At 40.1% G+C, this 14,769-nt stretch overlaps 1 protein-coding gene across 1 annotated transcript in view; it reads right to left on the bottom strand.

The window, feature by feature from the left end:
- COL8A1 (collagen type VIII alpha 1 chain) overlaps positions 1–14,769 on the bottom strand; it is a 107,082-nt gene that overhangs the window by 40,879 nt on the left and 51,434 nt on the right. The window contains exon 3 of the mRNA XM_077781217.1: positions 9,268–9,382. The gene's annotated coding sequence lies outside the window, so the exon portion shown is untranslated. The remainder of the gene's footprint in view (positions 1–9,267; positions 9,383–14,769) is intronic.

The following is a 14,769-nucleotide window of genomic DNA, read 5'->3' as shown; positions in this document are numbered from 1 at the left end:
TACCAGTGCTGGGGTAGATGTTTAAAGGAAAGGTTCCTTCCACACATCATGCCACTGACACCACATAGAGTAAATGGATTGCCCTCATCACTCAGCGCGCCCGTATCAGAAATCCGAATTGCCCTGAGATTCTGAAAATTATAACAAACTGGCCTGAAGGGGAGACTTTTAGATTATCTTCTGAAGAGGAAGAGCAGGTGGCACGTGCTAAAGAAGCTCCACCATACAATAAGCTACCAGAGACTGAAAAACTATATGCTCTTTTCACTGATAGTTCCTACCAAATTGTAGGCACTAACCAGAAATAGAAAGCTGCAGTGTGGAGCCCCACACGACAAGTTACACAAGCCACTGAGGGTCAAGGTAGATCAAGTCAGGTTGAAGAGCTTAAAGCTGTCCAGCTGGCTTTGGATATTGCTGAGCGAGAGAAGTGGCCGAGGCTCTATCTCTACAACGACTCATGGATAGTAGCCAGCACTCTGTGGGGATGGCTGATTGCTGGAAAAAGGCCAACTGGCAGCACAGAGGGAAATCCATCTGGACTGCCGAGATTTGGTAAGACACTGCCACCAGGATAAAAAGGCTGACCGTAAAGATTTGACATGTGGATGCACACATACCCAAGAGTCAGGCTAATGAAGAGCATCACAACAACAAGCAAGTAGAACAAGCTGCCAAGGTAGAAGTATCACAGGTAGATCTCAACTGACAGCATAAGGGAGAATTATTCCTAACTCATTGGGCTCATGATGCTTCTGGTCATCAGGGGAGAGACGCAACATACCGATGGGCCCGTGACTGAGGGGTGGACCTTACTATGAAGAACATCTCACAGGTCATCCACAACTGTGAGACCTGCGCTGCAATCAAACAAGCCAAGCAGGTAAAGCCTCTGTGGTATGGTGGGCGATGGTTGAAGTACAGGTATAGGGAAGCCTGGAAAATTGACTACATCATGCTTCCCCAAACTTGCCAAGATAAACACTACATATTGACCATGGTGGAAGGAACCACAGGATGGTTAGAAACCTATGCCGTGCCTCATGCTACTGCCCAGAATACCATCTTGAGCCTAAAAAACCAAGTCCTGTAGAGACATAGCACCCCTGAAAGAATGAAGTCAGACAATGGAACCCATTTCAAGAATAGCCGTATAAACACCTGGGCCAGGGAACATGGTATTGAATGGAAATATCCTCTATCATGCAGCAGCTGCTGGGAAAGTTGAATGGTGTAACAGACTGCTTAAAACGACCCTAAAGGCACTTAGTAGAAGAAGCTTCAAAAAATAGAAATTGAACTTGGCAAAAGCCACCTAGATAGTCAACACCCGAGGATCCATCAATTGAGCTGGACCAGCCCAGTCTAAACCCCTGCACACAGTAGATGGAGACAAAGTTCCTGTGATACACATGAAAGCTATTCTAAGAAAGACTGTTTAAATTAACCCCACCACAGGCAGGGGCAAACCCATCCATGAGATTGTTTTTGCTCAAAGACCTGGTTACACTTAGTAGGTAATGCAGAAGGATGGGAAAACCCATTGTGTACCACAAGGAAACCTAATTTTAAGTGAGAATTGTATGTGAAGCTTCAGTCTGTATTTGTAAAAAGATGTTAATTTGGGTATAGGTGGTAATAGAATAAGAGGTGGATTATGTCCTAGGTTATAATATTGGGGTGTATTCCATTACCTCCTTGAGCTACAATCCCTTTCTTTCCTTATCTTGTAACTCAGACATAAGTCTCTCCAGGAGGACCTGTTCTTTTAGCCACATGACTGATAACATCACAGCATTCTATTGTGAGATGCTCTGCCCCATAGGGAGGAGCCAAACGATGCCATCAAGGATATAAGCAGGGTTGTGCAGACAGCAAGTAGATCCCCTCTTCCAAGAAGAACAGCTGAGACCTTCTCTACACTGGACCTCCAGAGGGAAACTACATCAGTCTACAAGACACTGCTTAGACAGAACCATGTGCTACCACCACCGCCCTAGCCAGCAAGTGTCAGGTTGTATCTCTAACTCTGTCAGTGGTTCTTCTTTTGTGCTATTGTATGCATCTGGTTCTTTGTTTCCTTTTTCCTAATAAATTTTATTTCTGGCTTAAAGCCTCTCACTAGTTTTGTTTTTCAAACCAGGACAATTCCCTACTGCAGTCTTTAGTAGATAGAATGGGTTTGGCATTTAAAACCCATCTTGTATAATTTTTCTAACTCTAGATACAGTCACCATAACTAATTTGTGGCAATAACAAAGGATAATTAGATGTCTTTGTAAACTTACTTGTAACTATGATAAAAAATGGGGTTTTTAAAATATTTATAAAGTATATTTACAAAATCAAGCACACTGAATGCCAAATGGTGTAGCATCTGAAGATCAAATGTTTCTTATCGATGTATATGTGTTTAAATACTGACAGGTGCTACAGCTAGTTCAAACATCTGTTAGAGCGATTTTTGATCAGGATGGAAACTGTGCTGGCATTTCACGGGCGGTCCTCAGGAGCAGACACATCTCGGTACTGAAGCTGCCCTGCAGGTGGCGTGAGCCATCTGCTCAGCACAGGCACAGCTCTAACGCTCCGCTTGTGTTTCAAAGAAGAAAAGCAAAATAATAAAAACATGCTCACAAAACTGTCCTTTATATAGGTGCTGTGGGCCATGTTGGCTGATGCACGGCTGTGTTACACTGCCTTCAATGTTGTGATAATTGAAAGATACTTTTTTCTGGTAAAGGTAAAATAGTATTTTAAGACAGTGTTTTCTTGTGCCTTTGAATGAGGAGAGTCTGCCTTTCTTTCAGGTACTTTGATCACCTACAGAGAGCTCATTACAAGGTGGTGAGTAGAAAATGGTGAGCATCATTCTTTTGATCTTAACTATTCTAGATTTAGGGGAAAAAGAACAAAGTTTGAGTGTGTCTACAGTTCCTATGCATTATAACTTCCATTTAGGGGCCACATCCATTCCTGGCTGAGTTTAATCACAGTGTGAAATGTAGTTTGTATTCCACATCTGGCCATTGTAGGAGGAGGTAACGCCTACATTCAGGTATCTTTTCTGCTCCATTCAGCACTACTGAATCTCAGAGAAAAATTGTCCATATCTAGGTCAAAAGTGAGGAGGGAGAGGAAATTAAAAAGAAAGGGAAGTCAAAGGAGGATTGTCTGGTGAGACCTTAAATCTTTAGCTCTTCACTGTAACCCATGTGGGTAACTGAACTTCTGAGCCAAGTACAAAAGTCATGAGGTCTTAGGTACAGTAAAGAAATTAATATCTCAAGGTACAGAAATATGTGTCTCAAGAAGTATATGAAGGAATAAGTTGCACAGTGACCAGAACGGGTATTCTGTCCAAGCCTGAAAGACAAGGTGTGCAAAGTATGTGAGCATCTGAGATTGGAAATAGATCCCTCATGACATTGTCAAGTATGCCTGTGGGAAGAACAGGGAAAACCCCACCAAGCATGTTCAGCACCTGTAGACACAAAGTGGGCTTGAGTGTTTGGCACTCGCAATGTGCACAACATTCTCCACATGTATGATCATGCTGAGCTATGTCACAGGTTGTGAAGTTAGGAAGACAAAGAAAAAGCTTACTTGGAAGATTAAAAGGATACACTTTGCAAAAAATTCAGCCAACACCTGGCTCACCCACTGTTCTATTTTTACTGTTTAATCCTAATCACACTCCTAAGATATCTTTGAATATTCTGAGTCCAGGAGAGATGAACCCAAAGACAGGATTAATACAGAAGATTCTTTTTTCTTTCCATTTCCACAGCACAGTCCTGAATACAGCAAGTAGTGATTTCATAAAAAGCAGTGGTTGCAGTCACATCTGAGTTACATAGGTAATATAACTCTTTTTTAGATTTCTGAGGTTACATACCTCCAGGAAAACAATGTCCACTTGGTATATATTTAATTGAGTTTGAGAAATAAAAATGTTATTTTCAGTGTTTTCCAGGCCAGAGCTAAACTTTTCCTAAAGGAGATTTTAATAATATCCAGAAGAGGGAATGAACTTACTGCAGGCAAAAATTATAATATAATAATAAAAAGTCAGACTGCTCCAAGTCTCATTTGGCACAACTGCTGAATTTAGATTTCTCTTAAAAGTCTTTGGTGTATTTTAGTGTGACTCCACAATGGTTGGGAAAAAACCAAACATAACCTGTTGAGAGTTCACTTATTACATAACTCTTCCTCATCATGCTAAATTTTTAGCAGAAAAGCTGCAGACCACTGGGTTTACCTGAGCTGGGTAAGCCTTTTAGCTTACCAAATATCACATCAAAAGTTGGGACTGAGTAAGTGTTAAAGTTTTGTTAGAATGGCGTGTCCTAAAGTAATTGTAGAATGCCAAAGACAGAACTTCCCGTGTTCCTTCAGGTGGAGCAGGGATGCCAAGTATACAGAATTGGAAGCTGTCTATCAGGGTTTTTTTATTTGCTTGATATTGAGCAGACAGCAGAGACAAAATACCAGAAATGCCTGAAATCCTTACGACCTTTCACTGCAAACTGTGAACTTCGTCTGCTAAACTCAAATTTCTATTTACACTGTCAGCAGAGGCAACATGCTGTTGCCTTTTCTTTGTCTCTTCAGTTTGTCATTTATCAAGGGACAGCTTCACAAACACTGCACAGGATGAGGGACCTGAGTACATACTGGACCTTTTGCACGTTCAAAGTACTTTGTTTCAGTTCTGTGGTTTGCTTAAAAATGGCTGCAATGAGAGCAAAGTAGCATGAAATATGCTGTTTGCACCAAAAGCAATATTCTATAGAAAATTTTAGCTTTGCCATCAGCTGGCATAGCTCACATTCCGAAGTTGTGTCTCAAATCCTGCACAGCTGACTCAATTTACACCATCATCCGTTAACACAGGAACACACAGGTGACTGCCCACTAAATGGTCCAAAATACGTTCAGCAAAGAACTGCATCACCTTCTTAAACTAAATATCCCTGATTTCAGCCTTGTGCTTCAACATTCACCCACCCTTGTAAATGAGGAGCTAGACTGTTGCAGAGAACAAGTGCAGAGGAGATTTCAGAGGTATAAAGTAGAAATTGTGAGAGTGAGTAGAGTGAGGGTGGGGTTGACTGAACACTGGCATCAGTTGCCAGGGCGGTTGTGAAGTCTCATCATGTGAAAAATTCAAAAGTTTTCTGAATGTGGTCATGGCCATCCAGTCTAGGTGTCCTTGCCTGAGCAGGGGGATTGGACAAGGTGACTTCCAGAGCTGCCTTTAGACCTCAACCATTCTTGTTCTTATGGAAGACTACTGTGAACTGTAATATTTGTTGCTATTTGCATAACTTTGCCAATTAAAACAGAACAGCCTTAATCAGTTATTTAAATAAACCAGACAGCTACATAAAATTCCTTTGAAACTTAAAATAAGGTTGAATTATATAACAAATGTTTTACCTGAATTCTTAGTATTAGATGGGCAATTATTCTGACTGTATTTCAAATTTCATTTCACACTGTGGTAGCATTCCTTGAACTTTACAAGGCAAAGGCATTAATAGAGTTGTGTCTGAACTATTTAGGGTCTAAAAGACCGTCTTAACATGAGAATTTCCTGAGAGACTTCTGCACAGAAAATACATTGGTGTTTCCAAAAGAAACTGAGTTCACAAGGAATCATTTCATTGGTACATGATGTTAATGAGACTTTTGAAAGATGTTTCACTTAGTATTACTTTCTCCTGAATGTGAAAGCTGTGGAAAATGTGTGGAAAACATTGGCAAAGTGATGATGGCAGGTGTATGCTCTATATGTTACTGTTAATGAGCTAGCTGTTAATAAACCATATGCTTTAGCATATAAACAGGAAGATTTATGCATAATGCAAACATTTACTGTTTGGTATAACTGGTTCCCAGATCAGAGAGGCACATTGTTCCAGTCTTCCACAAACTTCCTGTTATCAGTATAAAAATCTGCTGCCTACTGGTTTCAAGTTCTTTTCAGCTGAGTTGGTATGGGGCGTAGTGAGGCTCAGAAGCAGAGAATTTAGTGAGCAGCAGGTTCCTCAGATCTCTGCTCTGCACAGCCTGGGATCATAAACTTGTCATCATGGCTACTAACAGCAAGCAGGAGGTTTTCGTACAACATCCCAATTCTAATGATTCGCGGAGGCAAGTTCATCCTGTTCTTTTTATGTGTTCTTCTGTACTGGAGCTTTTTGTGTCAATTATCACTACTAAAGTCCTAAACAAGCCCCTTTTCTGCAAAACACAGACAAAAGCAACCATTGGGTTTATTCACAATAATGCTTGGATTAGTTAAAGAAACCACATTCATCAATAGGAAAAGTAAATTTCTAAGCTATTGAATAAGACTGCTATGTTTGGAAAAGATTTTTCTTTTTGTAATTCTCCTTTAATTTCCTCCCATCCAAAGCTGCTGTGAGGAGTCTGAAGCTAGCTTTTCATGAGTAAGTGAAGGAGTCCAGCAACTGTCTCCTATTTAAAATAAATAGTCCTTGAAATGTATGGTAACATTTCCATAAATACTTGAGTAATTTGAGGTTTAGGTTCCACTAAAGGTCTTCCAGTATTTCCAGCTCCCCAAGGAAGACAGAGAAAAAGCAGACCAGTAAACTAATCCTTACTATCAGATAAGCAGGGACTGAATGGAGGCACATAAAGCACGAGAAAACGAGGAGGAAACTGTGGACAGAGGAGATGCCTATGTTCAAGAAGTTTATACACTGAGAGGCATAAAAGGCAGTTCAACAGGAAAAAAGATAGACAGAAAAATAACAGACTATATAAACTGAAACATTGCTTTCAATCACATAGGTTTGTTTTGGATTTTGAGATACAAGCTCTGTAAATACACATAAAATTGTATAACTTTATCACCTGACTCAGTGCCTCTGAAGTCAAGCTGTGCATTCTGGCAACCTTTCTAAATAGTTTTGCTTTCTTAATTTCAGTTATTGTTTTTCAATTTAAAAATATTATTAAAATACCACTCTTGGGTGGGTAGTGACTACCATGACACTGTGAAGAAAACCAAAGCAATCTGAAGCAAGCTAGACCTTCTAAGTACATTTTAAAAATACCTTATTGCTTAAATAAAAGAAATCCCTTAGTCTAGCAATTACTTTCAGATGTTTGATTGTTTCTTTTTAAAGAACTGTCATGTCAAACATTTAGAACTGACAAGAATTATTTTGATATCTTCATGAGTTTTCTCCAACATCTGCTCTCCTCCTTATGTTGGGAACTACATACTCATCTTTATTGTCTCTTGTATTCATCTTAATATTGCTGTATTTTATTTTATTATTGGAGGAAAACCTCACAGAGCTGTTTGTGGCAAGATTTAGTTACGGGAAACCCAACAGCTAAGTCCCAGTTTCAGCTGAGACAATTAGACTGTTGATTTTGGTAGCAGCTCAGGACTTCTATTTGACCCAAATGCCTTTCAGATCTATCTGCCAGTTGATGCTTAAGTCTGAAAATTTTCTGTATTCTTGCTACCAATAGAGGGCTTTCTTTCCTTTTCATTTGAGGTGTATTTCTATCCAGATCTGAATGTTTTGCTGAAATTCTTTTCCATTCACTGAAACAGATTAAAAGAAAAAAATATTTTCTAGAACTTTCAACCTCTTTTTAAGTTTCTTTTCCCCTTAATTCTCTGTTCCTTGATATCTGCGAGTTGTTGAGGACAGTGTTTTTCTAAAAGCAATTTTGCCACTCATTCAAAGTAATGGGTGCTAATTTGTAATGCTTAGCTTAACTGTCTCTTTTTTCTGTCTAGCAGCTACATTTAATAGACTATATTACTGTTTCACCCATTGTAATAAAGAACTCTAAAACACTGAAAACTCAATACTTTTTAAAAGTGATCTATATTATGTAACACCAGAAGATATTTATTGAAAGGTTTAAAGAAATTACTAATGAACAAAGCAGTGTTGTTATACTGTCTTTTCATCAACTGCTACAGAAACTTCACAGCTGAATTATCAATGTCCACTGCCATTCTTGGATGGATGTTTTCTTAAGTGGATGGGCTCTAAAATTTTTGGATGATCTGGGAGAATGTAAATAATGACTGAGAAGTTTTTTATCCTCTGTCAGTAGTTTGTGGGCTAGAGTCTTGAGCATTTATTTTTCTCTTTTTGTTCCTTCTTTTTTCTCTTGTTAGACTTTCCTAGCACCTGATGTAGGGTAGGTCACAGCAGCTGATGCTGGGTGAAAACAGTTAGCAGGGACAGCTCCAGCAATGGAGTTGTCAGAGATCCTAAAATCCTGTCACTGCACCACTCCACCCCACTGGGTTCATAGTTCAGAGGTCTCCAGTGGGTTTCCATGTTTGTGTGACCCTGCTGGTTTTTCATCTCAGAAAAATCACGTATGACTTCTCCTCAAGCGAGAAATGTTACTGAATGTGGCGCTCATTTTCCTTAAAATATGTCAAGAAAGTCTGAGGGATTAATTCCTGCCATGTGGATTCTTTCAATTAATTCAATCAAAACAGTGCAGGATACTACTGCAATGCAACTTGTTAAGCAATCATGTGTCTTTTCTTCCAGAAGTCACACTTGATAACAAACAATACTCATAGGCATAAGATGACTGTGGACAGTATGAGCTAATGTCTCGTTGTCAGAAAGTTTTCCATTAAGGCTCAGAATTATGTTTAACATATTCTTCCCATTATTGAGCTAAACTAAACAGTGTATCAAGTATGGATTTCTCAATGAATGTTACTGGTGTTTATTTTAGCATGTACATACATCTGGAAGTGGACACATGTACATAGGCATTTTGGGGATCAAAAGCACATCAACAGCATGGCTCACTCTAGTTCCAGGATAACATGTTTTTTGACATTTCTTTTTTAATGAAACTTAACTCCTTACTCTTTTCCAACCAGAAAAGTATATTTAAACCAAGCTGCTTTACAGAAACACAAATATGCCAAATGCCATACATGTTCTCTCCTATCAAACAATGGAGAATGATTGAAAGGATAGATTTCTTTGTCTATGATAAAAAGTGTGCTGAGGATGGTCACCAAAATTTATGTACCATATAATTTTCCACTCAAAATTCAAAAGCTTTGGTGTATAGCAAATACATGAATAACTTATCAAACCCTGTATAGGTGATGTCTTTAAGACAACTTCAGTTTTAAGCCTTTGTGCTTTGTTTTTGGCATTACATAGAACTCCTTAGGATTGCAAAGTTTACATTAGAAAAACTTACATTGCAAAGGTTACTTACATTGACGTTTTGGGAAAGGGCAGAAGATGGACAGGTTGTCTGATTTTCACTCTAGGAGACACAGATTTCCTGATTGTGTTAGGCCGGGTGTTACTTTATTGATTTTAGGTTGGTCCTAGGAGAAAAAGAAAGCTTTTAAGAAACATATATGCATACTATCCTTCCCCCCCCCCCCCAAACACTAAGAAGCATTAGTCAAAATTTTCAAACATAGTGGCTTAACCTAGTCTTTTAATTCCCCATTCCAGCTTCTTATTCAAGGTCTACTGTTCAGAAGTATGAAAACCTGGCAACTCTTCATTCTGAGTAGCCTTTTTAGTTATTCAGTGCTTGTGAAAACCGATGTAGGAGTTTGAATATGGATCAAAAATCCTAGTGTTCAATGTTTTTGTTGGCAGTCCTGTAATAATTATGCTGCAAATCAAAATATGGGTTTGGATTTCAAAAGTGCCTTGAGCCTTGTTCCCACCCTTCTACAGAGACACTGCATAACTTTTTCAGATTACCAGGTATAAAATTACCAGTCTGAAATACAGATGAAAAACTTTTACCTTATTTTATATTTCCCCATGTGTGTCATGCCTATGAAAATGTACATACAAACCCTTTCATGCAACACATAAATAAAATCATTAGTTCCTGAGAGGCATTGTGCTTGGAAACTGCCAAAGTCCCAAGCATTACTGCACTCATAATGTGTGGATACTAACAAGGGGAGTCACAGACAATGCTATTGTCCTATATAAAATAAAATCTGTTTTTCTATTTATATTCTGATCATTTTCACACAGCTGCTACCAAGTCCTATGTGCTTTACCTGACACAAATCCCACTGACATGACTGGGAAGTCTCTGTTATTTACTGCGTTCAGCTGCCATTGAGCTGTTTAGGGCTCAGTTGTGGATGGAAAATTCTGGGTGAGTGTGCTCCAGCTGGAAGTGAGCACATGCTCGAGTGCTGTGCTGAATCAGAGCTGGGGAAGGCGCTGCACCTCTCTGCATAGCCCCTGCCATCAGCTGCTCACCATGCACTGCACTTGCTGCATCATAACAGCCAGGTAGGCACCTTCCTCTCAAAGCCCAAATCCCTTTCAGACAGAAACTGGCTGCTTTTCAGGCCCTTTGACTTAAACTATGGATTAGATTAATAATGACGAAGCTTTCTGGACTCTGGTGTAAAATTTGTTTTAAAAAATCTCTTTAATGATAGAAGATTGGAAATACCAATTTGGTCTCCAATTGACCCTTGCTTTATAGATTATCTTGTTGATTTTCTCCTGACTCCATCCATCTCTTGCAAGCAGATCCCTTATGAGTTTGCAGTGCAGTTTAGGAGATATACGATCACCTGGGGAACCAACAGAAGATAATGCCTGAGTACTGTGGATTATTTCCAATTTATTTCATCAAATTCATTGGAGCTGTACAATGAAATGTGCATTTGCCACCTTTCTGAGAGGAATCTAAAGCCTGAAGAGCAGTAACTGCCAATTTTTTTTTTCCCCTGCAAGTGTTTTGCAGAACTTTGCTGTTATATGATTCCTAGTTTTCTGAAGAGTAAGTTCTCCTTGTTTATCCTGCCAAACAGGCCTTCTGCTTCAAATGATGAGGCAGTAATTCAGAATACATCTACACCCTATCAGAACTTTTAGAGACACCTCTGTGCCCTGCAGTTCAGCTTGGGATACAAATTTCCCTACAACTTGCAGGTATTTAAGGTTTGGGCTTTGCTCAGCTTCTTGAATGAATGAGGGGAAGTCACCAAGTCAGAAGTAGCTTTGTATAGTTAGCAAAATAGAAACCTGCCAGACTGAAGGGGATGGCAGCTACTTTGCCTGTGACTGAGGAGAGAGGGATTAGGCGTTTCAGCCAAACAGCTCATTCCTGCCTCCTGTTTGTACCATCCATGTTGCCGTTACTGCCTTTGTGAGATTAGGGAGAGGGTAAAGGAGTGCCAGTGTGTACCAGAGGGCCCCAGTACAGCAGCAGCAGTCACATCTGTCCTTTTATCTGCAGCAGGATCCCTCTGCCTTTTTGCCCTGGTCCTGGCCTAGCTCCTGTCCCTCCAAACCAGGACTGACCTGTCCTTGACAATCAAGAAAGAACAGAAAAATGTATAGATGGTGATGTTGGAAACAATGGAAGTAAACAGAAGGTCTCAGGGTGTCCTCCCTCTGAGGAGGAGAGAAAGGAAGAAAAAGAAGGGATCACAAGGAGGAGAAGCACCTTCATGAGCAGGAAAAGGGCCCTGTCTCCTTTAAACTTCCTCACACAGAGGCCACTCAATCCCCACCTTTCACATCTTTCCCCTTTCCACACCTCTGTTACCCCTGCCTGCCTTGTCTGCTCCAAGGATGCCCTCAGCTGGGAGTTTGGTTTTGCTACACAGTGTAACAAATAAAGAGATAAATTCCAGTTCCAGTAGATCACTCAACAGGCTCCTACTGTTTTTTTCTTAGGGGAACTCCTGGTCACTTTGAGATGCTTTCTTTAACATTCATCTATTATTATTATTATTATTATTATTATTATTATTATTATTATTATTATCAGTAGTAGTAGTAGTAGTAGTAGTAATAGTAGTGATGGTGGTGGTGGTGGTGGTATTATTATTGGTATTATTATTCAGCTTTTGTGTTCTGAGACCAATCACTTGATGTGCATTCCTCTACTTCACTACTTTCAGAACTGATAACCTGTAATGGTGTGATAATTTCTTTTAACTTGAAAAAATAATCTCTTGAAAGATTTTCTATGATACAATCACTGTCTCCCCTGTGTTATTCAGTCATGTGCAGATCCTGATCTTCAGATTAGAACTATTTGGAGAAATTCCAAGTACAAGCCATGACACTGAGCAACTTGAAGCAACAACTCTTTTTTTTTTGCTATGGAGAAAACAAATCCCAAGAAGGCTTCTTGGAGAAGGAAGGGAGGGAGGGAATATGAGAGAGAAGAGAATGAGAGAAATCATTCCTAAGAGAACATTTAAGCATTGAATTTCCTGATTGATAGTTTCATTTAATTGCTCTGATTTTAAGAATTCATTTGTGCAAAATTGTATCTGAAAAGAGAGGAGAGAACTTATTTTCTGTGTACTAAATCTTCAAATATAGTGAGGTGGCTTGTGGCCTTCTCTCCTTTCCACTCTGCTACCTGCAGGTATTGAGTGTGAAGAACATTTTCTGTTTGCAATTCAAGTGCAGAATGATAAAAGCAGGAAGGTAGAAAATCCCCAAATCACTGTAGTCTCTCTCATAGCACAGAAACAGCATGATCCCTAGTGTCATGGTTTGACACGGAAAGAGAATTTTTTCCGGAAGGAAGAGGTCAATTTAGATATTGACCAATTGAAAGTAGACACACCTCTGAGAACACAGAGGGGTTAAAAGCAGAATTCCCAGGGGAACTCGCTCTCTTTGGTTCCAGTCAGTGTGCAGTGCAAACCTCCCCTGCCCAGCAACAAGCTGGGTGGGGGAGGGGAAGCCCCATGGCCTGATGAAGGTAGGCCCCAAGGGTGGAGGGACTGGAACCGGGCTGGCCCCTGCAGATGGAAGGGTGGAAGAAATCTGGGATGTCTCCGTTCCCCCTCCAGAGTTTCTCTCCCAAGAGGGAAAGAGACAGCGGCAGTTCTGTCAGCAATTCCACCGCGAGGAAGGAGGAGCGGGGGGAGCTGCAAGGTGCCCAGTGCGTGGGAGTTGCTGGATGTCCGGGCATCGAGCCATCCTGGGAGTTCGGACTTTTAACCCTTTCTTGAGAAATGAAAGCTTGTGAATTTTTTCCTTCCCCTCCTTGGTTTGAAAGAGAGGAAGAGGGACACCTTGGACCCTGGGATGTTAGAAGGAGGAATTCTAGATGGGAGGGGGACAAGGAGTGCCTTTTGGTTGGACTTTTCCGTGTTAGCCACAACCTGAACCAATCTTCTCCTCCAAGAGGGACTGTGTTTTGGGAGGATGCCAGTGAGTCAAGAGACCTGCTTCAGCTGGGAAAAAGACAAAATTGGAGTGAACAGAGAAAAGGTTAGGGGGTTTGTGGTGGCACCCCCTTGTCCTGGAAAGGAAAGAGAAGAGAAGAAGATCTCTGTTCTTGAGCCCTCGGCCCCAGGGGAAAGTGGGGGGGACTGTGGTCCCAAACAATGAAAAACTGAACTGTTGTTTTCTCCCCTCTTGGCAGGGCATCCTTGAAAGGAAAAATCCTAAAGGCAGTCTGTCCATCCATGCATTGGTGGTGAGAGCACTGTGCATGGAAAGGAGAAGGGTCACCATGGCAAACTTTTCTCCGGGCGGTGCCATGTGTGACATGGAAACACAGGATGTGGAGTTGTGTTTCTTGGGGGGGTCTGTGGCACAGGAGAGACTCTGTTCCCTCGATGGACTGAGTATCAATTGTTTGGAGGGTGGAAACCTAATTGGGGTCCAGATTGTGTCTCACTGTGGTTTGTTGGAGTTGGGTGGTGGGGGGAGGAATGTTTTGCAAGGTTTTCATTTGATCTTTGTGTGGGTTTTTTTTCCCTTCTTTAGTTTTCTCTTTTCTTTTGTAGTAGTAGTTTGTTTTTTTCTGTTACTAAGCTTGGGCCTGCTTTGCTCTATTCTAGATTCCACTTCACAACCTTCAAGGGAGGGATCACATTTTCATGGGGGCACTGACATTGTGCCAGTGTCAAACCATGACACCTAGTTAATTCAAGTAGTCACAGAAATATAACTTCTATTTTAAACAGGTGTTTAAGTCCTGCTGATTCAGTATTCAGCCCAAATGCAAATGACTTTCATGGAGTGAAGCTTGCACTGAACTGGATCCATTTAGTAAAATATTTCAGTCTGCTATTTGAGGGAGAAAAGAAGAATCTGGTCAACTGTTGGAAATGCCTCTGTAGCAAAATCACTTCTGTACTCATTGATTGTTCTGTTTTCTAAGGAATTTTTAAGGGTTTTTTTGTGAAAAAGTGTTACTGTAGATAGAAGTTTGATCTGGAGAAAAGTTACAGGATATATAGGCATAATTGCCTTTTATGAAAGTAGCATACTACATAGGATTTCCTCAACTGTACCAGGAAACATTAACATCCTGGAGCTGACATTGACAGTTTTGAATTTCAGCTTTCCAAGTAAATTAGCGTCCTTGTAAATGTTTTGGTATCAAAGTTGGGACTCACTTTGAATAAGACAGTCCATAAACTCAGGTTTTTTTCTCATTTATTACTTCCTTTTACAGTGTTTGAGAGATGACAGCTGTAATATTTAATACTAAGGAATAGTAAATTGAAATAGCATGTTTTAAAGTATTTATTAATTATGACATATATAAGTTGCTTTCATTTTTAATTCACTTTTCTCCTGACATTCTCTTTTTTGCTTAAAGTACCTGTGATTCATATAATCTATTATTAAAAAAAACACAAATTATTTTACATAACTACAGCGTTTTTCTAATCACACAGCAAAATAGAAGGTAGAGGATATGAAAATTACTTACGACAGATGAGTCACATTAATATTTTGT

The sequence above is a fragment of the Lonchura striata genome, chromosome 2 (assembly GCF_046129695.1).
Source record: "Lonchura striata isolate bLonStr1 chromosome 2, bLonStr1.mat, whole genome shotgun sequence".
NCBI classification, from domain to species: Eukaryota; Metazoa; Chordata; class Aves; order Passeriformes; family Estrildidae; genus Lonchura; species Lonchura striata.
This window is presented reverse-complemented; position numbering and strand designations above follow the sequence as displayed.